Below are 22,937 nucleotides of genomic sequence, written 5' to 3' on the forward strand. Positions count from 1 at the left end.
TCTGCCTGCCTTGAGGAATGGCTCCCATGGGAGCCTGGTGCGTGACTTCACGCACGATGGATACCCTTGCTCGCCTTCTCAGTGGGAGTGGGGGAGAACTGGGAGCTAACACTTATTAAAACAGGTATAGTGATTAAAAATGACTTTTTTTAAAATTAAAGACCCTTGCCCTAATGGGCTGGAAGCTCACTGAGGGCAAGGACCGCTCTGCTTTTGTTTCTGCACTGCCAGTACCTAGCCTGGCACAGCGCGTGACAGACGGGTGGTCAGCCTTCTAAGCCTTTTAGAGCCAGTGTCCTGCATTCCAAGGTCTCTTCCAGCCCTGTGACTCTGCCAGGGAATAACTACCGGCCTTGACCCATTGCGGGCTCTCTGCATGGAGACGTTGGCGCAAGTCCTAGGAGGAGCAGCAGTGCTTGGAGCAGTGACGGTCCTCTGGTGACAGAAAGGCTCCGGGCTGACACAACCAATAAAGGCACGTTCTGTCCAGTAAGATTCAGGCGAACATGTCACTTTGTGTTGCAGGGAGCGTGGGTTCTGGAGAGAAACTGTTCCAAGTGGACAGCTAGGTAAGTTGCCCTACAGCCAGGACTGACGTGTTGTTTTTTGAAGCAGACTCAGTACGGTGTGGACCAGGCTGGAACCCTGGATTTAGAGTGAAATCCTGCCTTTAAAGTATATTAGCTAGTGACCCTGGGTAACCCTTCAGAACCTGTAAAATGGGTTAACGATGGAAATGGAACTCATTGTGAGGATCCAGTGGGAGCAGATGGACTTTGTGAGTTGAAATCTGATCTTAGATGATTAGCTCGGTGACCCTAGGCAAGTCATTTAACCTTTTTGCCTTAGTTTCCTCACCTGTAAAATGAGCTGGAGAAGGAAATGGCAAACCGCTCCAGTATCTTTGCCAAGAAAACCCCCAGTGGGGTCATGGAGAGTCAGACAGCTGAATAACAACAGTGCAAAGTAAATTTGCAAACTTTAAAGCCTCTGTTGATATCAGTCATTATCATAATATATTCAAGGATGTCACTGCTTAATGATATTGGACAGAGCAATCTTATTTAGGATATGATCCTCTATGCCTCAGAGATATAGAGTTATTCTAAGGAATGTGATAGTCATCTCCAGGAAAGGGCTAATCAAAAGTAGCCTGCAATGAGAAAGTTTTATTGGAAAGACTTAGATGAACTGATGCAAAGTGAAGTGAGCAGAACCAGGAGAAAGAACATTGTACATGGTAGCATCAGTATTGTACAGTGAAGAATCGTGAACGATTCAGCTGTTCTCAGAAATGCAGTGATCTAAGACAATCCCAAAGGATTCACGATGAGGTGTGCTATCCACCTCCAGAGAAAGAACTGACGTTGTCTGGATGCCGCCTGAAGCAGGCTGTTTTTCCTTTCTTTTTTTCTTCCTTCCAGCCATCCTTCCTTCCTTCCTTTTTCTTGTTTGAGTCTTCTTGTATGAAATGACTAATATGGAAACATTTTACATGATTGCACATGTATAACCTATATCAGATTGCCATCTCAGGGAGGGGAGCAGGGAGGAAGGAATGGAGGGATAGAATTTGGAACTCAGCTTAAAAAGAAACGTTAAATTTTTGTTTTAACATGTAATTGGGAAAAATAAACTATCTAAAAATAAGAGAGATTTAGATTAGACTTGAGAAAGAGCTTTCTATTAGCGAGTATTGTTCAGCATTGGGGCAAGCAACCAAGAGAATTTAGTCAGAATTTAGACACTGACCTCAATAAATGTGAAGAAAATAACCTTGCAAGGACTTTTCCAAGAGTGCACTGCAGTCAGCTTGGAATGTGTTAAATTTACCCCTCTGAAATCAGCAAATGCTACAAATCGGGGTGTGATTTATTATAGTTTTGTTGGCTATGGAACAAGTGTTAATGATGTAAATTAAATGTAAAAGCATGCTGTAAGTACAATTTTTTATGCATAACAAGACGGTTTTTACTGGGTCAAGGGTCAGATTCACAGTTGGCAGGAGATGGTATTCGATGAGTAATTGGCTGAGTGCTTGGGAAGGTCTATGGGTGCAGGCACACGAATGTCCTGTCCTCTCTCTAGCCGCCACTCACAGTCAATCAGGTAGTTGACCCCATCAATGACAAGCTGTACCAGCTTCACCTCTGATTTGCCTAGCCTGTCCAAGTTGGAAATGTCAAAAGTGCTGCCTGTGGCTGCTGTGTCCACCCCACCAGTTCCACGTTTTTGTAGCCTTAGGTTCTCTAAGATCTTGGGGAATCGACTGTCCTTGCTTAACAGGGGCAGTTTGACATGTACACTTGCTCGAAGTCCAGTTCCCAAATTAGAAGGGCAAGTCAGGATGTAACCCAAATGCTCATTCCACATGAACTCCCAGCCACGTTCTTGGATTAGACTTTCCACCTCCTTGAGCCCCCGGCAGAATCTCTCAAACACTCTTTTCATGTTGCTACCCTCTTCCATTGAGATGACCTGTGTGTGATCCTTCTCTTTCACCCAGATGAAGAAGCTTTTTCATTGTTGTGCCAGATTCCTCGAGTGTCTGGCCAGTCTCGGTCCATTCCAGCTGCTGTCAGCAAGGGAGACACAGGCTTGTCAAATAGGAAGTGTTCATCAGTAAGCGGCTGTTGCTCAGCCTTAGTCATCTCCCTGAGCAGGCCACTCTGCATCCACTACAACTCGTTCCACCTCTCGTCACTCAGCCCTTGTACAGGCAGGGAGTAGACTGAGTCCCCTGATGCTTTGGCCAGTCCAGACTCTTGAGGATAATACACACCTCTCATCAAAATGGCCAGCTTGAATCTTGCTGGCATCCAAGTCTGTGGTATGCTTCATTGTTCGGGGATCATAGCCATTATGTCTTTCTTGGATCTCTGGGTCAAAAAGCTCAGCAAATACCTCATAGGTCTCTTCATCTCCGGCTACCATGCCCACAGTCTTGATGAAAGGGTGACCACGGTTAACCAGTATCCATCGTGTGAGCATGGTCTTGTCACAGAGCCGGGCATTACAGGTGGAGTCAGGTGACTAGCCATGCAGTTGTTGTGTTTTCGAAGATCAGGGCACTTTGCACTGAGTGGGTATAGCCTTCCTTGCTTTCCAGAGGTTTGTAGTGGGTTGGGGCGGAGCAGATATCCAGCAGTCAGAGACCCTGTGCCGGCCACAGCAAGAAGCCTGAGTCCCGGGCGGGCAGAAAATAATCAGGAGAAGGAACTAGCCATGGCGTGGTGGCCGGATACTCGATCTGGGAATTAGAGCTGGAGCGGGAGCTCAAAGCGAACCAGAGGCTGAAAGATTTGTAGATTTGTAGCTGGAAGGGGGCTGGCGCTGGGCCAGAACCGATGCTGAAGCAACAGGCGAAGTGCTTGGAGACCAGGTTGGAGTCAGACCAGGGACTGGCCCTCGAGCTGCATGGAGAAGCGCCTAAGTATAACTTTTTTCAGTCTCTTATTAAACATTTATAAGCACATCATCTGAACTCTTATCAATGCCATAACCAACCAGGATTTTGGAGGACTCACTGTGACTCCCACCTCTTGGCAGAGAGGTGGTGGACTCCAGGTACAAAATGGGGTATGCCTTGTCAGATATACCAATGCAATCATGTGTATTGTTTCTTAATGGGAAGGAAAGTTGAGGAGGATGAAGAATTGTTGGGAAATGACAGCAATATAAAAAAAATTTTTTTAAAAAAATAGTTAATTGAACAGTCAGCCTTCTGCCTTGTATGCTTGAGGCATAGTCAGTCGGAGTATTTGTTAAAAGCTTACCATGTTCTAAACCGTGTTAAGTGCTAGAGATACAAAGAAGGGCAACAAACAATTCTCTTTTTTTTGTCGTTTTTATTCTGTTTGCATGGCCCAGTCATGGGCCCTGTATATTCCATGACAAACAATACTTAAGGTGCTTCCATTCTAGGCAAACAGCATGTAAACAGTGGGGTCAGACAAGGTAAATACAAAGCAGAGAAAAGTGTTCTGAAAGGAGTCAGCAGCTTGGAGAGCTGGGAAAGGTCTACTGAAGGAGCTAGGATTTGAACTGAGATTTGAAAGAAGATAGAGAAACAAAGAGGCAGAGAGGAGAAGAAAGATCATTCCAGGTATGAGGCACAGCCAGTACAAAGACATGGAGACTGGGGATGTGAGAAATCATCAGGAGGTTAGTGTAGCTGGATTGTAGGGTTTGAGAGCCAGGTTAAATGCCCAGTCTGGGAGGTTAACAGGGAGCTGCTGGAGTTTATTGAGGGAGGAATAGCTGAGTGGAGAATGGATTGTAGTGAGGAGACACCTGAGGAAGGGATACCAATAAGAAAGTTATTAAGGGTTAGGGTTAACAGCAAGCCGAGCTTAAAAAACGAGCTGTGAGAAGACAACATACCCCTTGGTGGAGGTGGGATATCTACATGTGTTTCACATTGTACATTTTTTTTCAGACTTTTTCAATTAGGTATACTGATTCTCCTCTTCTTCTCCTCCTTCTTGCTCTTTGGAAGGATAAGGAGAGATACTGGAGGAAATTTGGAAATGTTTAGAAAAGACCAATAATTTTTTTAAAAAGATGGCTATTTAGGCTTGGGATGGTGGCTGTGTGAGCAGACAGAATGAAATCGATGTGAGAGATACTGTGAAAGTCAAAACAATGAGACTTGGTTACCCATCGGTTAAGTAGGGGAAGTGTGAGTGGACCAAGACAAACACCAAGACTGTGAACCTGGGTGACTGGGAGAGAAGAGGTGCTCATGACAGCAATAGGGAAGTTGGTGAGAAGGAAGGTTTTTGGAGAAAGATAGAGTTCTGTTTTGGACATGTTGAGTTTGCCTAAGTTTTCCAAAGGTGAGCTGGGCTGAATGTACAGCTCTTGAAATTGAAATGGACGGACCAAGACAAGCACAGGCAAGAGTTAATTGGGGATTTGGGAGCGTCTTTATTAGCCGGCGGCTGTCCACAAAGGAAGCAGCCCTGAACAAAGGTGTGTGTGCCTTTTAAGCATCTTAGCACCTCCCGGTACAGCCTTGTGGTTCCAATAGCACACATTTTTCACAGAACAGTTTTGACAGGGGTTCCTAGGTACTGCTAGGCAAGGGGACACAACAGAGAGGGGGACCCAAGCAGCTGCTAGGCAAAGGGGTACAACAGAGATGGGGGCCCAGGCAGCTGCTAGGCAAAGGGGTACAACTAACAGTAAGTGGCTACTAGGCCCAACCCTGCCTAGAAACTCAACAGACATTTCTCAACCCAGGGGCTCTGGGGGGGAGGGGAAATAATGTCCACTTCAGAAATCATCTGCATAGAGGTGATCACTGAATCCATGGAAGCTGATGAGATCACCAAGTAAGAGAACAGGGAGGCAGGGAGAAGATGACCTGAGACAGACACTTGTGTGACACCTGCAGTAAATGGGCATGACTTCGGTAAGGATCCAGCAAAGGAGCCTAATGGGCAGAGGAGAACGAGGAGAGAGCAGTATCATGGAAACTGAGAGAGGAGATCAAGAATAGCCAACACTGTGGAGAGGTTAAGAAGGATGAAGAAAGAAAGAGAAGAGGCAGTTGAGAGAGGGCTGGGCCTGGAGTTAGGAGGACCTGAGTTCAAATCTGGTCTCATATACTTATTAGCTGTGTGACCCTGGGCAAGTCACTTAACTTTTAACTGCCTCAGTTTCCTCAGTGGTAAGATGGGGCCAATAAGAGCACCTAGCTCCCAGTGGTGTTGTGAGGATCAAATGAGATTTTTGTTGTTACTGATTCATGTCTGACTTTTCTGACCATATTGAGAATTTTCTTGGCAAAGATAATTGGTTTGTCATTTCCTTCTCCAGCTCATTTTACAGATAAGGAAACTGAGGCAAACAAGGTGAAATAACTTACTCAAGGTCACATAGCTAGAAAGGGTCTAAGGCCAGATTTGAACTCAGGAAGATGAGTTTTTCTGACTCCAGGCCCAGTGCACAATCCTCTGTACCACTTAGCTACCTTGGGATACTGAGATAATATTTGTTAAAAAAAAAAAAAAAAAGAAGACAGCATGGTACCTGGTAGAGAGGTTACTCACCGTAATGCTTATTCTCTTCCCCTACCCTTCATCTGTTTGATAACTCTAGGGAGGATAGTTTCTTTTTTTAAGAATGGGGAGGCATGGGTGTGTTTATAGGTAGTAGGAAACGAATCAGTAGATTGGGAAAGATTAAAGATCAAAGAGTAGGGATGATGGGGGGCCAGTCTCCTAGAGAAGATAGAGGGAATGAGATGGGTTTAAAGGTGCATATAGAAGACTGCCATGGCAAGAAGGAAAGCCAAAATGAAGACAAGCTAATGGAGGAAGATGTCTGAGCTATGGGAGATGAGAAGGTAGAAAAAGGCCCTCTTCTTGAATGGTATCCATTTTTTTCAATGAAGTACAACACAAAGTCCTCAGCAGGGCCAGGGGGTACCATGTGAAGCAAAACAGTGTAATGGAGGATTGGCCAATAGGAGAGGCTTCCTGAGAACATGAGTCCTACAAGCAAGGAATTGACTCTGCCATTGGCCATACTCTATTTGAAAATGAACTTAGTGGAGATTTGAGTTTACTTTTCCCAGGGACTAAGGTAGGATGGGAGAAAGTGTGTTACCAGGTGATAAGGAAGAATATATTTGTAATCTTGCTATATCTTCTCAATAAATATACCTTTGTAAAAGCTAATTGCTGTTAATTGGTTAAATGATACTGGAATGTTAATCACTGGAGAGGAATGATAATATAAGGGAAATACTAACTATGACTGGCAATTGATATTGGGGAGAACATATTGAAATTGGAGTCTGGGGGCAATACTAGCAAAGAGTCTTGTAACCCCTCCAGGGAACACTTAGAACCCTGAAGTGAATAGATTAGGTAGCAACCTCCGGAGGATCTAACTCTTTAGTGCAAATAAGAGTTGGAATAAACAATTCCAGAATTTACATGTACTACAAGAAGATTTGGAACAGTCACTCTAAAAAGCAGGATAGTGAAATGATTGAGAAACAGGGCAATTGCGTTGCTGCAGAGAGAGTCCAGTTGAGAGGATTATATAAATTTGAAGTGGAGCCAGTCAGCCCAGGTTTGTGATCTTTTCCAGTTCTGTTCAGAAGCATGTGAATATGGTGGAAGGAGGGGGATGGTAGAAATAACATCGGACTGGAGTTTGGAAAAGGGTTACTGGCAATTGAACAAGGGGGCAGCAGGCCTTTGAGAGTCAAGGATAGTTTCAAGTTGAACTGATTCACCCTTACTCAAAACAAAGTCAAGTGCAAGTCATGTCATCATTTCTCTGATGGCATGATCTTCTTGTTCACCAAGAGTTCAAGCTAGGAAGAAAGAGTGCAATGTAGACAGTGCATAGAAAGAACTGAGCAGTGGAAAGAATAAAGGTTAAAGTGATGATAAAGTCATACATAAGATTCCTCTTCATGAGTTCAAATCTGACCTTTGATACTTCCTCGTTGTGTGACCCTGGGCAAGTCGGTCACTTCCTCAATTTTCTTATCTGTAAAATGAGCTGGAGAAAGAAATGGCAAACCACTCCAGTACGTCTGCCAAGAAAACCCTAAATGGGGTCGAGAAGAGTTCAACAGGACTGAACAACATCAAAGATTGGAAAGGGTGTTGAGGGAAATGGTGTCATCAGTCAGGTTCTATGCAAGCAATAAGAAAGGAAGAGATTTTAAGATGAAAGGAAGTTTGTTTTTTATGGAGCAGGCATTCCAGAGGTCAAGGCAGAAGACGTGGTCAGATCTGGAGTAGGATACTGATGGGTTTGGTTGAGGAGGATTGGGAGTAAGGTAGCAGATCACTGGGGATAGGGACCTAGGTTTGGACATTGGTAGCCAGGGATTCCGAATCACTGGGATAGGGAGAATATAGAATGTAGGAGTTGAGAAATGAATCTAGGCAGAGTATCGCTAGCTGGAGAGAGATCTATCGAGGGGATTCAGGTGAATACACTGTTCAAGGTCTCCCTTGAGGGTCCAGTTGGAGAAGTCCCTGGAGCTAAGACAGAAACAGGGAGGTGGATGGCAGGGTCTTATCCCAGGTATGGGGTTGTGGGTGGAAAATGTCCTGGGGTATACATATAGAACTATATGGAGCCAGGGAACTGGACTAGATGACCTCTAGGGGATTTTCCCAATTGTGTACAAACCAAGTCCTTAGGAAATTCTTGCTGATTGATAGGCAAGAAACTTTTCTTGGTTGGAAAGGGACTTTCTGGTATAGCAGGGTTTCTACTGATTCCACAGTCAAGGAGCTCAGGTCAAATTTCACCTGTGTTGCTTACTCTCCGTGTGACCTTGGGCAAATCATTTTACATTTCTTTGCCTCAGTTTGCTCCTTTGTAAAATGAGGGGGTTGGGTTAGGTGATCTCTGAAGTCCTTCCAGCTGATGCCCTGAGGAAGCCTGAGATGATCTTGCCCTCTTGTGGTGGAATCATTGGGTGCACCTTGGTACCCAGGATCTGGTCTAGGGCTTGAGGGAAAGCTAGAAACCCAAAGGAAAAGAGAAAAAGCTTGAATGTATCAACAATTTCTATTTCAAAAGCAAAGTTCCATACTCAGGGAATAAAGCAACATCGAATTTTTAAACTTATAGATAAGAAAAGAAGAAATCAATCAGTCCCACCCTCTTGTGTTTCTCACTGAGCCTGGACAGTAGGCTTGTCCGTTAACTTATCTTCTGTCAATCAGTTTGCAAGGAAAAATAGAAGACCACCGAATTCCTTAGCAGTCTGATTTCTGGCAGCAGCAGAAGATATGAGATAGCCGGACTCTTGAACCTGCCACTTACTAGAGGTGTGACCTCCACAAGTCACCCTCCATCACCCTGTTTCCTCATCTGTAAATTGGGGATCATGATTCCTGCCCTTCAAACCTTATGAGTTTGTGGTGAAATGAATGATAAAGAAATATTTTATATATAAAAATATCAGTACATATAAATAAGAAATAATAATTTTAAAAAGATGAAGGATTTGGAAGTGCTTTGGTTACCTGAAAAGTGTTTAATGGGGTGGCTAGATTGTGCAGTGCATAGAGCTCCTGGCCTGGAGCCAGAAAGATCTGAGTTCAAATTTGATCTCAAGCACTTACTAGCTGTGTGACCCTGAGCAAGTCACTTCACCTTGTTTGCCTCACAAAGAGTCAGACATGACTGAAACAACCCAGCAACAGCAAAGAGCTTAACAGAGGACTCATGTCTTAGGAGCGCACACAATCTTCAGAGCTGGAGGGGGTCTTAGGATCTATTGTACCCTACCCCAGTTTTACAAATGAAGAAGCTGTTAACCTAGTATGGATTTAGAAATTGGTGATTGTAGGCTGAATAATAACTCAGGTTTTGTAATTCATTGATGTTTATTAATAATAATAATATTAACAAAATGTTCACATTTCCATAGAGCTTTATAATTTACAATTTTCTTATAATACTTCTGTGAGGCAGTACAAGTAGGATTATTGTTATTTTACAGATGAGGGGATTGAGCCTTAGGAAAGGAAGGCCACTTGCCTGGTGACGCAACCATAAATGAGATGAGATAATAAAACAATGAGAGGAAGGGCTCAAACCGTTAAGTATAATTCCCAGGGAAGATTTGTGGAGAGACATGTATGAGACTATATGGAGGGGTTGAAATCTGTATCAGTGGAGAAGCACCTCCATGAAGGAGATCCATAGAATTAATGAATTATGAATCCACTGGTTCAGGGCATGAGGTGGTTAAGTTGTGCCTGAATCCTTTAGAGTAAAAAATACTGAGTCAATAGGAAACTGCTAAATCATGAGCCTCGTTACTGATGCCTAACAGGTCATGGATTTTGTGGGCAAATCTGCTTAGAATTCTATGCGCTTCTCATTGTGTGTGGGAGAGGAGGGAAGGAGGATGCCTTTGTCAGGTAAGGCCCAGAACACCACTCTTCAAGAGGAGAGAGGAGAAATGTCTTCTGCATTGCCATCCAGAGGGGGAGCATGATGTCCTGGATAGGATGTTGTGAGAGCCAGGAACCCTGGGGGCCAACCCCCACCTCTGGTTGTGTGGCTACCGATATGGCTATGGCCACGCTCTGTGTCTCAGTTTCCCCATCTGTAAAATGAGTGGGTTGGACCTCTATGGTGTTTTCCAAGACCTTGGTTCTCTGACGATGCCTTCCTTCAGACATGGCCATCTTGTATCATTGGATTCTGAGCTCCTAGAAAGGTTTTGCCTTTCTTTATATCACTTGCACTTTGCACTGTGCCTGACACGTTTTTGCTGTTTGGTCGTTTCAGTTGTGTCTGACTCTTCTCCATCCCACTTGGAGTTTTCTTGGCAGAGATATTGGAGTGATTTTTTTGAGGTTTAGGGGTGCTGGGACCCCGAAATAGCAACATGTGGGTCCTGTCCAAATGAATTCGACCCAAGCTTTCTCTCAGCCAAAGACAAGGTTTATTAAAACACCTATATGGGGTGAGTCTAAAAATCCACCATATTGGCCAGATTCTCAAGGAATCTGAACATTTGTATGCCTAATGCAAGCAAAACAGATTGAATCTGAACACTTTCATGGAAACAAGATGGATCCTATATACAGAAAGGCTGTGAGAAGGATCTAGGGTTGGCCAACTAGTCTGGGGTGATGGGAAGAGGGGTCTAGGGAGGATCTGTAGGGGAGTGGCCAGTTAGCTGGGGTAACTAGAAGTCAGATGCCCGGAACTGAGAGAATGGGGTCTTAGAGAGGATCTGGAGTGGAGGTCTAGGGTGGGGCCAGGTGCAGACAATGAAAGGCCAGTTGGCTGAAATGGGTAGATGCCTCAAGTGAATGCCAGATGAAGTGGGAAGATTTCAGGAAGTTCAAGAGGGTTTCCAGAGCCTGTACCCCATCAGTTTGACATTTCCTTTTCCAGTTCATTTTACAGGTGAGGAAACTGAGGCAAACAGGGTGAAGTGACTTGCCCAGGGTCACATAGCTAGTAAGTGTCTGAGGCTGGATTCGAGCTCATGGAGATGAGTCTTCCTGATTCCTGGGCCAACCACCTAGCTGTCCCAGCCTGACTAATGCTCATTGACTTAATCTGTACAATGGGAAATAAAATGTCCATTGTAATGTGTACAGTGGGCACTAGGTAGCGCAGCGGATACAGCACAGGAAGACCTGAGTTCAAGTCCGATCTTATTTAGACACTTCCTAGCTATGTGACCCTGGGCAAGTCACTTCACTGTTTACCTCAGTTTCCTCATCTGTAAAATTGTCTGGAGAAGGAAATGGCAAACGACTCCAGTATCTTTGCCAAGAAAACTCCAAGCTGGGGTCTCAAAGAATCAGACACAACTGAAACAACTGAACAACAACAAAAATGAACACAGCAAATTTTCACTAGCCTGTTTTTGGTGCATGTGTTTGATAACGTAGCGAGAGGGCTGGTTCCATTAGGGCTCAGGTCCCCACACTGCACCCCCCAAACTCCCTGGAGGCTCCAAGAGGTACATTTACATATATCTGTACTCTCTCTCATTCTCTCTCTGGGTTGTAAAATGCTTAATTATCTTGCTTTGCCTTCAAGGCAATCAAGTGATGTTTGTAGAGTGAGTCTCTGACCCCATTTTGCAGATGAGAACACTGACTGTCCAAGACCAGAAATAACTGATCTGAGATCACAGGACAGAAGAAAGCTATGCACGCAGGATTCAAACCTAGGTCTTTCAACTCTCAAGTCTAGAGTTCTTACCAATAGGCCAGGATGGCTGGTAGAATGATAGATGCAGCTCTAGGTGAACACATTTTATGACCAAGACAGATGAGAGGCAAACCACTTGGTAGGGATGGAGGGCTGGGGTCATGGAATTAAAGGACACAGTTCCAGAGCTGGAAGAGACCTCTGAAGGGTCTCGCATGTACAAAAATATTTATAGCAGCTCCCTTTGTGGTGGCCAAAAACTGGAAATCAAGGGGATGCCCATCAATTGGGGAATGGCTAAACAAGTTGTGGTGTACAAATGTAATGGAATACTATTGTCCTATGAGAAACAATGAATAGGAAGACTTCAGAGAAGCCTGGAAATACTTACATGAACCGATGCTGAGTGAAAGGAGCAGAACCAGGAGAAAGTTGTACACAGCAACAACCAAGTGTGAAGAATGTTTCTGGTAGACTCAGTACTTCATTGAAATGCATGGACTTAAAAAATTTCCAATGAACTCTTGCAGCAAAACAGCTTTTACATCTAGAGAAAAAACTATGGAATTGGATCTCAGAATGAAGCAGACCATTTTCTCTTGTATTACGTTTTGTTTTGTTTTATTTTATGGTTTCTCCCATTCATTTTAATTCTTCTATGCAATATGTATTTAATAGGAAAGTATGTGTAGAACCTATAGAAGATTGTACGCAGTCTCAGGGAGGGAGTGGGGAGGGAGAGAAAAAAAATCTAAGATATGTGGAAGTGATCATTGAACACTGAAAACAAATAAAATAATTTAATTTAAAAAAAAGAGACCTTTGGCCCAACTGGTCCAACTTCCTCACAACTTGTAATTTATATGGAAGTGCTGCTACCTTTGCTCTAGGCAGAGGAGTGGCTCACTGGGTTAGCCTTCTGGACTTGGAGGCAGAAGGGCTGAGTTCAAATCCCACCTCAGATCTTAGCTGCAGGACCAAGTAAGTTCTCTGTGGCTCAGTTTCTTCATCTGTCATAGGGGGATAATCACAGCACCTATCTCACAGGATTGTTGTGAGGATCAGGTAAGAGCGTATGTGGGAAGTGATTTACAAATCTTTAAAATGATATAGAAATGCTGGTTGTCATTAGTATCAGCCTACTGCTTTATAGATGAGAGAGAGAAGAAAAGAGAAAGGGAGAGAGTCAGAGACAGAGAGAGGGAAAGAGAGGGAGGGTTCATTGGCTGAATCCAGAGTGAAAAGATGGGTTGGGCCCCCTTTCAGACACTTATTAGGCCTGTGACTGCAGGTAAGTTGTTTAACCTTTAACCTTAGTTTTCTTCTCTATAAACTAGGGATAATGCTTGTACCATCTAACTAGCAGAATTGTTGTGCCTGGAGTTTTTTATAATAGCTAACATGGCAGCTAGGGGTGCCGTAGTGCACAGGGCACTGGAATCAGGAACACTCATCTTCCTGAGTTCAAATCTGACCTCAGACACTAGTTGGGTGACCTTGGGCACATCCCTTCACCCTGTCTGCCTCAGTTTCCTCATCTGTAAAATGAACTGGAGAAGGAAATGGCAAACTACTTCAGTGTCTTTGCCAGGAAAACCCCAAAAGAGTCAGACATGACTGAAAAATGACCAGACAGCAGCTAGCCATTGTCACAAGTGCCGGGGGACCCATAGACCAAAGGAAAACAGTCTCTGCCTTTGAGAACCTTACAGTCAAACTAGCAGAGGCAATGAATTATTTCAAGAATTTTTTGAGTCCTTCTCATGGTGCAAAATGCCATCCACATGCAAAGAAAGAAGTATGGAGTTGGGACGCAGAATAAAGCAGACTGTTCTCTCTTTTTTTTTTTTCATGGTTTCTCCCTAACCCTAAATCTTAATTCTTCTATGCAACATGACTAATGTGAAAATGTGTTTAATAGGAATGGACATGTAGAGCCTGTATAAGATTGCATGCCATCTCAGGAAGGAAGGGAAGGAAGGAAGGGGGAGAAAATTTGGAACTTATGGAAGAGATTGTTGAAAACTGAAAACAAATAAATTAATAAATTTGGAAAAGAAAAAAAATAATTGTAAGAGACTAACGGTAGGGACTAACTAACCAACTAAAAAAAAAAGAATTTTTTGAGTCCTTGTTATCCATTGCATGAATAAGGCAGCACAGGATATAGGCAGACAGAGACATTGTAGTCTGTAGGGAATCAGTAGTAGATTGTGCCTCACAATTCCACAGGTAACACATATGTGTATGCACACATACATATATGTACATGTGTATACATGTAATCTCTCCTCTTGAGCTACAAGACCCAGAGTTTGATCAGGTAGGTCCCATAGGCAGGTTTGGGGTATGGAATGACCCCAGGAATGACCCCGTAGGGCAGGTAGAAAGACTCCCAGACAAAGAAAAAAGACACAAAAGCCTGTAGCAAAAACTTTTATAGCAGACCAAAGAAACGGATCTTCCTTATCAGCCAGCTTATTAACATTTGCCTTACTATCTAGAATAAAGAAAAGTGGGTGAGTCCTGGAAACAGTTCAATGTCTTTTGTAACTGTAAAGTGATAGGGGAAGGGAGGTGCTGAAGAGACATTCATTATATTCAATGTCACCTTCCAAAAAAGAAATCTAATTACAGAAACCATAGCACAAAATGGGGCCCAGTGGGCTCACCCCCAAATCCACTGTCACCTGTCAACCTGACAGAACCAGTTTCCAACCTGCAGGTGGTCAGAGCCAAACAGAACAGGCCAGAGATAGGAGAGTCAGAAATCAAGCAGAAGTTTAATTTCAAAGTGAGAGAAATGGCTTAGAAGCAAGGAGGAGATCTAGACACATGAGCCAGAGCCCTGCCCTTCGTAGGGGGACCCAGGGCAGTGTGGGGAAATCTCAGGACTTATACCTACTGCTACACACCGAATGGACAGTGAGGGATAACAGCAGTGATGAACAAATTTGATTCCTAGCAGGCCTTCATCACCAGAACATGGAGACGGCAGGTGCTTGCTTGTCCAAGCTCAGAGAACACCTGATGCTGGTCACAGCAATGCAGTTATTGTGTGATTTTGCCAGAGGGTGAGATCATCCAGAGGGTGAGTGCAAAGGATTGTTGTTATGCCAAGCTCAGGGCACAGGCTTAGCTCTGGAAAACAGGGTGTCTCCTAATATCTTACCTCACCAATATAAAGAACAGGCCTAGATAAAGAGGAGGCAGGGTAAGCTTGGAGGGGAGAGCTCTAGCAGCTGGGGAGAGCAGGCAGAAATCCTGCTGAAGACAGGGCTTGAGCTGAATTGGAAGGAAGCCCGGGATCCTGAGCACTGGACAAGCACAGTGCTTCCTTTCTTGTTTTTTTTTTGTTTTTTTTTATTTTGTAATGTTTAACAATCACTGCCATACAATTGCGATTTTATCCCTCCCCACCTACTCCCCACTACCCCCCTCCCTCCCCACGACTGCATACAATTCTGTATAGATTCTACATATACTTTCCTATTGAGTATATTTTCGCTATAGTCATGCTATGTAGTCAGACTAAGATAAATGAAAGAAATCGTATATCTTGTTTTTGCTGTGATAATGACCTATGTTGTCTGAAATCGTGATTTTTACTCCTGTTCTCTGCCTTATTTACTGCCCAAGTCCCTTAAACAATGAGTTAAGTAACTTGTCCAGAATCGGAGGTGGACTTGACCCCAGGCCTCCCCCAATTCTAGTGCCAACTCTCAAATCTACTATCCCATGCTGCCTGTCAAAAATAATAGGTAGTATAATAATAAGAGGCAACGTTGGAGGGGCAGTCATCCATTAGTCTTTATCACAAACATTCATTCTGTCTTTGTCCTTGATGAACTCAACGTTTACTGACACAGCACTCTGGGCTGGGGGGAGTATCACTCAGGAGAGTCTTGGATTCAAATTCTGCCTCTGTTAATTGTTGGTTGTGCAACTACTATTAAGTCATTAAATAGTCTCTAGGTATAGTTTTCCTCATCTGTAAAATGGGGTTAATAATGTCTATAAAAACCATTTTGTTCCCCAATTGATAGTCAAAGGATATGAACATACAGCTTTCAGACAAATCAAAGATATTTATAGTCATATGAAAAAATGTTCTAATCACTATTAATTAGAGAAATGCAAATTAAAACAGCTCTGAGGTACCACCTCACACCTATCAGATTGGCTAATATGACAGAAAAGGAAAATGATAAATGTGGGAGAAGATGTGGGGAAAATCGGAACACTAATGCATTATTGGTGGAGTTAGGAACTGGTCCAATAGTTCTGGAGAGCAGTTTGCTCTTCAAGCAGCTATAAAACTTGACCCAGCATTATCACTACTATCCCAAAGGGATCAAAGAAAAGGGGAAAGGACCTGTAGGGACAAAAATATTTATAGCAACTCTTTTTGTGGTGGCAAAGAATTGGAAACTGAGGGGATGAGACTTGGGTCTACTGCAAATTAATGTTATCCAACTTCAAATGGGCTCTAACCAAGACTCATGGCAATTCTCCTTTTTATGTCCAATCAGCTCCTGATCCCACTTCCAAATGGCACAAATGCTCCCAGTTTTCTCCTCTCTCCTCAAACTCTATCCTCCCCTACAGATGTCTTTAACTCCTGCTTCGCTGAGCAGGCTAAGGTCACCTCTCCTGAGCTACCTCCTCTCCATCACAAAACCCTGCTTATCTCTTCCTCCATCTTGTCCTTAGCTCCAGTTTCAGAGGATGAAGGACTCCTTCTGATTCCCAACCTGAGAAGTCTGTGCCCTTGATACCCATTCCCCCTGTCTCCTCTGGGACATTGATTGGTCTCTCAATAATCTTCAATCTCTTCTGTCTACTGACTTCTTTCTCCTCTCCCTTAGGGGCAGCTAGGTGGTGCAGTGGATAGAGCACCAGTGCAGGAGTCAGGAGGACCTGAGTTCAAATCTCACCTCAGACACTTGACACTTACTAGCTGTGTGACCTTGAGCAAGTCACTTAACCCCAATTGCCTCATCCTGGGCTGTCTCCAGTCATCCTGATGAATATCTGGTCACTGGATTCAGATGGCTCTGGAGGAGAAGTGAGGCTGGTGACCTGCACAGCCCTCCCTCACTCAAAACAAAGTCAAGTGTGAGTTATGTCATTATTTCTCTGATGGCATGTGAAGGATGAACATTCTCCTCTCCCCAGCCCCACCCTCCCTCAAAGCCTTCAGGCCAACCTGATCCTAAAAAGTCTTGCTTTGGCCTTTTCATTCATCTTCCATCTCCTTCACATCCCAACTCTCTAGCCCATGGTTAGAACATTCTCTTCATCTCGGGGCATAATCATGAGCCATTCATGAGTTTCATGGTCACACCACCAAGAACAGAATCATTTGGAACCCAGACATTTAGATCTGCCCCATCCGACAGCAGACACAGTGGAACGACCCCTGGTGTTACGCTGAAGGATTTTGTCTGAATCTTTGTTCTCATCAGCCTTCACCTTGGATACTCTCATTTGTGCACACTTCCTGTCCCTGTGTTAGAGGAGAATTTCCTCAAGAGCAAGGATGGTGTCTTTTTTTTTTTTTTATCATGTGTCTCATTTCTTTGGGGTTTTCAGTGTGGGAGCTCCCTCCATGGTAGGCTACTTGTCTTCCCCACAGCCCTGTGAATTAGGCAGGGCTGGCATTTATGATGCCCATATACAGATGAGGAAACTAAATGAAGACTCCTCCTATAGCCACTTTGTGGCAGATTCTGGCACTGGTGCCTAAGGTTCCAGAATGCTAAGCTCAGTGTTTATTACCCTATACCCCTCAAATATCTGTCCTCGTCAGAGGACATCAGAGGTAAAGACATTAAAACAAGAAAGCAAACACTCCAGTAACTAGACTTTGGACCAAAGAGAGAAGATAGATATTATTTATCATTTCATTAGCCTCAGCAAACACATTTTCTGGTGCTAATATCCCCGTTTGAAGAGGGCAGCCATTAGTTAGATAAGGAAACTATTAACTTGGACAGGTGATGTCAACACAAGTTTAACTTGGGGATTAAAGAATGTCAGTGCTGGAAGAGACCCTAGAGTCATTGGATCTCACCCCTGTTTTACTGAGGAAGAAACTAATACCTACTTAGTGGATGGGCCTCTTCCTTTTCAAGATGGTCCCAGAAAATGGGTAGGATTGCTTGGTTATTTAGAAATTAGGTTCAGCAAGTGTAGGAGACTTGGCCAAGGTCAAACAATTAGAGTCAGGATTAGAACGTAGACCTCCTCACTTGCCATTCAAAGTTCTTTCCTTAAAAAAAAAGTTTTATTCTACCTAATGGTTTTCTTTACCTCATAGTGATTTCCTGATATATTACCCTTTGTTGATGGAGAACAAACCCTGAAGTGACAAAGGTCTAGAAGGAAGTTTATGAAGTGCTATGGCAGAGAGGGGACCCCAGATGTGGCCCTGGTCCCACAATCTCTCCAAGTTTTACATTGTGCAGAGATCAAACAAAGGAAAGAGGAAACTGCTGATGCTGGACCAACAGGAAGGCAGTTTCCAGATAAGAGCATAGGGTGCTTGAGATGAATATAATTAGGGAGAAAACTCCCCTCATTCTTGGCTGCAGGCTCCTCCTCCCTTGGAAGGATTCTGGGATCCGCATGACCTGGATGTCCTGAGTTAAGCATTAAGTAAATCTAGTCTGGCAGCCACAAAGGGCTAGGTTCAAACAATGTACTCATTTCCCCACGGAGTCATGTGCGCGGGGCGACTCCCGGGCCTTCGCCTTCTACTTACCTATCTCCGGTCCTTGGACGTCTCCGGCCCTCCTCCTGGTTCGGGGGAGGGAATTCCCTCTCCCTGTTGGGGAAGGGGAATAAACAGGCAGAGCACCCGAAAGGAGTTGCAGCCAGCAAGCTTTATTCCGTTCCTCTCTCCCAGCTCTCATGGTCATCCCCTTTTATTATCCCCTGTCTCCTCCCCCGTACCTCCCATGGGCGGGTGAGCTCCTCCCAAGTGCCTCCCCATGGGTGGAGCCAGCCTGTTACCAGGGCCATCCCAGTACCTCGTGGCTTGCTAGACCAGCTAGCCTGCCACGTAAGCAGGTTCGGACCCTCAGGCGTCTCACGGTCCTCACGGGGGACCCCGGTCCAGAGCTGTCCCCCAACAGTCATGTACTGCTGCTGCCTTCTGAGCTTTTTCCTTTCTTAGTACATATCCCATTGATCAGTTGTTTTTCAGTCATATCCAGCTCTTCATAACCCCATTTTGGGATTTTGTTGGCAAAGATATGGAGTGGTTTGTTATTTCCTTTTTCCAGCTCTTTTTACAGATGAGGAAACTGAGATAAACAGAGTGAAATGACTTGCCCAGGGTCAAATAGCTAGGAAATGTCTGAGGCCAGATTTGAACTCAGTAAGAGGAGTCTTCCTGACTGCTGGACCTATCCACTGACCTAACTGTACCCTGTTATACAAGTGCACTTCTCAGTTTGCCCCATCTGTGACTCAAAGCTGCCAGTTCACACCTGTCCCTGTCACAGTGCCCTCATATGGGTTTAGGGTTGCTCCGGTGAGAGTCTGAGACTTCCTTTTGTCCTGCCCAACTTCTCCTTTGATGTCTTTTTTTTTTTTTTTAAATCTGGGCTTAATCACTGAATGGGTGTTGCCTCAGTCAAACTGAGACTTGCTAAAGATCTTAGCTTTAAAAGGACAGTTTTCCACCACAACTGGGGACATCTCCAGTTATCCTGATGTGTATCCGACCACTGGACCCAGATGGCTCCAGAGGAGACAGGGAGGCTGGTGACTTTGCACAGTCCCGCCTCACTTCAATCCAATTCACTTACATGTTATGCCATCAGCCTCCCTGACGCCATGTTCCTCTTGGAGAATGAAGGACAAACAGCACCAGTTTCCCCACACCCTGCTGTTTAACCTCCTTGTAACAAAGGAAAACTGCTGTGCAAAACCAACCAACAAAAACTACCTTGTCTGACGATGTATACAACATTCTGCTCCTGCGGGTCCCCACCTTTTCTCTACTAAGTGTGTTTCATCATTTACTTCTGGGGACAAAGGTTGGTCAAATAAATGAATCTTTGCGCTGTTTTCATTTGCATTATCTGAGTCATCATGTGTTGTCTGCTTTCTTTGCCCTTTATCAGTTCATATGAATGTTTCCATGTTTTCTGAATTTTTGATATTCATCGTTTCTTACAAAGCAATAATTCTCTATTGTGCCGATAGGCACCATGCTGATAGTCATTCAGTTCAGCTGTTTTGCAATTGATAGACAAATATTTTGCTTTCAATTTTTGGTTACCCCCAAAATTCAGCTGTGAATATATGAGATCTTTCTTTGTGTCTTAGGTCAAAGGGTATGAACAGGCTAGTTCTCTTTCTTAAATAATTCCAAATACTTTTCCATAGTGGTTGGACCAAGTCATACCTCCACCAATCAGGTGGCGCAGTAGATAAGACAACTAGACAGTACTGTTCTTAAAGTGGTAGGCCTGGAGTCAGGAAGACCTGAGTTCAAATCTGGCCTCAGGCACTTCCTAGCTGTGTGACCCTGGGTGAGTCACTTAACTCTGTTTGTCTCAGTTTCCTCATCTGTAAAATGAACTGTTGAAGGAAATGGCAAAGCACTCCAGTATTTTTGCCAAGAAAACCTCAAAGTGGGGTCACAGAGAATCAGATGTGACTGGAATGACTGAACAACAGTGATAATGATCCTTATACCACGTTAACCTATGAATTTGCCAACTGTGGGTGAATAACAGGGCTGTCTTAATACAGGAGTGTGCCAGGATCCACTCATAAGGCTCTCAAGAGCGATTATTAAATTTTCAATGTGAGTAGTTAGTCCTTGGAAATGGACAAACATTACAAGTCAAGTCTTGATTTTCTCCATTGTCTAGACTTGAGAAATTGACAGAGAAAGTGTTAGCAAGGCAGATGAAATTTGAAATATGTCATTTGTATACTCCCCACCCCTACCTACTGGTTATTAAACATTTACCAGCAGACCCCTGAATATACTCAGAGAAAAGTGAGCTCATGCAATCGACAGGGCACCTGGCCTGAAGTCAGGGAGTTGTTCAGTTATTTCAGTTGTGTTCAACTCTTTGCCATTTGCGATTTTCTTGCCAAAGATACTGGAGTGGTTTGCCATTTTCCTTCTCTAGCTCATTTTACAGATGAATAAACTGAGGCAAACAGGGTTAGGTGACTTGTCCAGGGTCACAAAGCTAGTAAGTATCTGATGAGTCTTCCTGACTCCAGGTCTGGTGCCACCCAGCTGCCCTAGGAACTCAGGAAGACCTGAGTTCAAACCCAAACTCACTGGTTGCGAGACTCTGACCAAGTTACTTCCATTCTGTTCAATGCCTCATCTTCCTCGACTGTAAAATGGGGGTAATAGCATCTACTTCTTAGAGTTGCTGGAAGGATCCAGAGTGATAGTATTTATAAAACACTTACATAAATACTTTTTATTATTATCATTATTACTGGTATACTTACTCTCTATCTTTTCTTCTCAGGAGAAGGTCTGAGAGGAATGCTACCTTACCTGGTGAACTGTGTGTTATTAAACACTTGAGTCTTCCTTAATCCCCTTCAGGCTCCTCCTCTGGTCTGGTCTTATTGGGTCATACTGGTTGGGTCATGCTGGTTGTTTCCATTCAGAATATTAACTTAAAACATCCTCCAAGGCACACTGTAGTCATGGTCCTATTACAGAAGATACCTAAGGTGGTTTCTCCTTCCATCCCCTATACCAATCAACTGAAGTCAACTCAATCGAGCAAACATTCATCAAGTGTGAGACACTGTTGACAATTCATGTGAACTTCATGTCTCTTGCATCCATCCCCTTGTGGTAGACTACATACATTGCTATCTCCCCAACAGAGGCTCTCACCCCCTTTCAACTGGACTGCTTGTTAATACCATAATAAACTCAAAACCCTGATCCCTCACCATGGTGGCTTCCATACTTATGAGGAAGATGGTGTTCCTTACAAACCTGAGGACTGCTGCCAATATTGACTTGAGAGCTGTAGCTAGAGCCGGGCCACTGGGGCTTTGTATCAAGGGGCAGAAGTTTAGGGGGTGCTGGCTACACTTGTACTCATGCAGCAGGTAGAAATGATGGAGCTGGTTAGCAAGAAGAATTCACTAGAATAAGCAGTTACCAGACAGCCTATTCCAGCCCTCTCCACTTTTGGCTGTACCCCATCCATTTCTGGTTTAGCCCCTCCTCTCCCTTCTCCCAACAGCAGCTTTCCTAGCAGTGGACTCTTGCTGTCTTTGGACCTATGTGCGTTTTCCACTGGACAGTATTTTTGGGGACTTTGTGTCTCAAAGATAATCTCTTCCCGGAAACTGAATTAATGTCAAAGAGTGGAGCACATCTTTCATGCTAAATGATGCAGGAATATTTGAATGGGGCTACTACTGATCAAATCAGTAGTAGTAATAGCCCTGGCTCAATTAAAATAATTACCGCTGGAAGGTGTGTGGAAGCAGACAGACTTCAGTCTGTTCCAGGGCATTTCTGTTTTGCAGGCAGGGGAGAAAAAGCAAATCTTTACACGGATTGTTTACTTGAGAAATCATATCAGCTTTATTATATTTGTAGAGGATGGCTGAGTTGTTGAGGTCCTCTCTCCCAACCCCCTCATTTTACAGATGAGGAAACTGAGGTCCATTTTCTGAAGTACCTCTTTGGACTATAGACTCCATGGTTTGGGGACTCCTGATATTCTGGGTCAACACTATCTTTAATACTTCAAGAACTTGTAGAATGTAAGGTCCTTGAGGGAACTTTTGTGATTGTAGCCCTCCTATTTAACACTGAGCTTGGAGTTGTCAAAGAAAAATAAATATTAATGCTACTATCATGCTCTGAATTTTTAGACTTGAGAATATAAAAAACTATTTTGTTTTTCATCTAATCATTATTAACCTAATAACTAAGAGACAGAGAGGCAGAGACCCCTATGGCCTCTTTCACAACTCTTTGCCTAGAGGATTTCAGGTAACATTTACCCTGGTGGGGAACCTGCTGCCTGGAGGCCACATGTGACCTTCTAGGTCCTTGGGTAAGGCCTTTTGACTGAGTCCAAGTTTTGCCAAACAAATCTTTTTATTAAGGTGATTTTTTCTGTAAAGTTTGGATTCCGTCAAAAGGTTTAAGGACCTAGAGGGCCACACTTGTCCTTGAGTCTGCTGGTTCCCCCACCTCTGGTTTTGAACAAAACAGAAGATAATCATCATATATAACAAGA

At 43.8% G+C, this 22,937-nt stretch overlaps 1 pseudogene; it reads right to left on the bottom strand.

Moving 5' to 3' along the window:
* Positions 1 to 1,093: 1,093 nt before the first annotated feature.
* Positions 1,094 to 18,801, bottom strand: LOC140509795 (creatine kinase U-type, mitochondrial pseudogene; annotated as a pseudogene).
* Between the last annotated feature and the right edge of the window lie 4,136 nt (positions 18,802 to 22,937).

This window comes from Notamacropus eugenii, chromosome 6 (genome assembly GCF_028372415.1).
Source record: "Notamacropus eugenii isolate mMacEug1 chromosome 6, mMacEug1.pri_v2, whole genome shotgun sequence".
In the NCBI taxonomy this organism is placed as follows: Eukaryota; Metazoa; Chordata; class Mammalia; order Diprotodontia; family Macropodidae; genus Notamacropus; species Notamacropus eugenii.